Here is a 3,046-nt window from a genome sequence, read left to right on the forward strand (position 1 = left end):
GACTATGTGTATGAGTTATGATTTATGCTACTGGTACATTGATTTGACTGGGGTCTTCCGAAATACAGAAGAGAAAATAGGATATAGTAAGCAAATAGGTAGGGAAATGCATCACCAATATTTAAAGTTCAAAGAACGGAGTACATATAAAGGTTATTTGGTTCTATTGAATTGATCAGTACCAGGTCACAGAACAAAAAGGAAGTCATAGGATAAGAAAAATCCAAAAATAACACTCTGCACCTCTTTGAGAGATTACATTGGAATAATTTGTAGAAAACAATTCAGCCTTCTATGATTTGTAGGTGTTCCAATGTCTTCCAACAGTAGCAGCTGCTAATCCTACTTGGGCTGAAACTACTGCTTCACTTGTTAGAAAACACCTGCAAAATAACTTTTTCTTCAACACCATCTTTGTTTTTCCTTCCATTAAAAGTAAAATGGAAATGGAAACACACCTTTACAAATCAGTTGCACTTGCAAGTAGTTTCAGAAGTATAGGTTTTCCTCACAAAAACTCTAAAACATCAAAAATGGCCACACAACAGTTGTTTGTTTTCACAGTAGAGTCCTTAGACAATCTGTAGGATTTCGGACCCTCTGGGATGATTTTGCATAATGTTGGGTTCATATGAGTTACAAATTAGGACACTTGTGATGGTTTCAGCCATTTTATTGAAAATATCACATAGCAAACGCTGTGAGCCGAGGCTCCACTCTTAAACCAGTTCGACAGTACTGGGTCTTATGCTCTTAACCGAGCATCTGATGTGACTGAACATGTTTAGCTTTCTGCCCTACTTTCAAGTTCTTTATGACTAATTATAGATAATTTAATTACTTATTTATTGATTATTAATTTATTTAAAAGATTAGTTTAATAAAAATCTATTAAAAGATCAAACCAATTTCAAATTATTTATGTAGTAAAATATGAATTAAAAATGGGATTAAATTATGAAATAACTCAGAACAATCTGCAGACACTGAGGTCACATAGCCCTGGACTATTACCCTCTTGGTTCATCAGTTCATTTTTTTAATAGCTTTATACAACACATGGTCACTAGGGTGCCAGAATATATCCCATATCCTTGGACTGTGGGAGGAAACACCCAGAGTGAACCTGTGTGAACATGAGGAGAACATGCAAACTCCATGCAGATAGCACACCAGAAATTTAACTCAGGACCCCAGCACTGCAAGGCAGGAATGCAAACCACAGCACCAAAGTGCCATCCCTTTTTAGAGTGTTGCTGAAAGTAGCTCAGGAGATCCGTAATCCATTAAGTTTTGTAGAAGGGCACCGTTTATCTGATGAGATGTGAGATGTAAAAACAGAGGTCCTGACAGTCCTTGAACATTAAAAATCCCAGGGTGTTTCTCAAAAAGAGAAGGGGTGTTTTCCCCGTGTCCTGGCCAAATTTCCCTGTTTTTTATTTTCAAAATCATGGCCTCCTAATAATCCCCATCTAATAATTGGTGAGCGTATTGGAGCATGCTGGCTGCTGTTGCATCGTCCAAGTGGGGGATACACAAGGGTGGTGGTGGAGGAGGGGAGTCACCATTAATTGTAAAGTATTTTGAGTGGTGTGTTCTTAAAAAGTGCTATATATAAATTAAGGAAATTATTTTTATTAAACTGCATAGAGAAGCTCTATCCATTAAGGACTGAAAGCTAGTTCAAATAATGTACTGTCTAATTTATCAACTGTCTCTAAATTACTTAATTTAACTAGCCTCCTCCTTTAATTATTTCAATTAAATTGTTCCTTGCCCTTAGAAACTGGTGTGGTTTACTAGTTTCAGATGTGAATTGTCTCACTGCCCTGAGGTTTTCCTTGCGCCTTGTAGCACACTGTTCCGCCAATAGATGGCGGTGTTGTTCCAGCAACAAACAAGAAATGCCCGCATTGCAAAGCGGGACCTGTCACCAATTTCGTGAACAGTATCTAACACGCAAGCCACATCCAAGCTGCCACTCGTATGGCTTTTTTCGGGACAAATATTTTTCTAGTAATTCAATATTTTTAAATTAATAATTAGCTAGAATAAAACGCACTTTGTTTAAAGTCGGCAGTAACTATTCAGATACCACTTTATGTCATTATGCAACATATGAAACATTTCTAAAGATATACAGGTAACTCATCACGTGATAAATTATTAAACGTCAGCTTTAGATGACAAATATGGCAAATATGTCTCTTTAGTTGTCTTTTTAAAGCAGTTTCCATCATGTCTGTATTCTATCATAATGATCATAACATCGTGCCTTCAGTCACAACTGCGTGAAACAGATATACAGCAGATCATGGCAAAACAGCAAGAGATTATTTTAGAAATGTGATGAAGACGGAGCCCGGAAATATTCTGTAGACTTATTAGTCAAATGAGTCCCATTAATTGTCTTTTGTGTACTTTTTCATGAATTGAAGCACTCGTACAGTCTTTGTTTTTCACACAAAGCGGGTATCGTCGTCTTCATTAGAAAGAATGTAAAATGACCCACTTTTGATGATGATTTCATTCACAAGTGATCGTTTACTGATAATGGCTGGTCGCTTTAATGAGTTATTAGCGAACGACCTTCGTCGATAAAAAACGTTTTTTTTTAAAAAAAAAACGACTGACAGAACATAAAAAAGAACAGGGATGTTAAAAACCCTAACTAAATTATGTGTAAGACGTAACCTTTGACTTTAACTAGATTTCGAATTTCAAATTTAATTTTCCCACTATTAGATAAACCCTTAGCAATGTACAAAAATACGCCGGGGAGAGGGGGGTCAGTTTAATACGTTTACCTCTAATAACCACGAGGTGGCTTCAGAATCTTTTTGAATTTGATTTTTTTTTGTCTTTGGGGTGAACGGCGTGTTTTTATAATTAATTAGGTCTCCCCCTTACAAAATAACGAAGTGCCTTGAATTCTGCATCTCTTCCAGGTTTTTTCGCTCAATTCCGGCCTGTGTCCAGCGCAAAAGAAAGGTGCGAAACTGCCCAGAGGTGCAATTAGCACTACAAAAGGGAAACCTGAATACGT

Source organism: Lepisosteus oculatus, chromosome 13, assembly GCF_040954835.1.
Source record: "Lepisosteus oculatus isolate fLepOcu1 chromosome 13, fLepOcu1.hap2, whole genome shotgun sequence".
In the NCBI taxonomy this organism is placed as follows: Eukaryota; Metazoa; Chordata; class Actinopteri; order Semionotiformes; family Lepisosteidae; genus Lepisosteus; species Lepisosteus oculatus.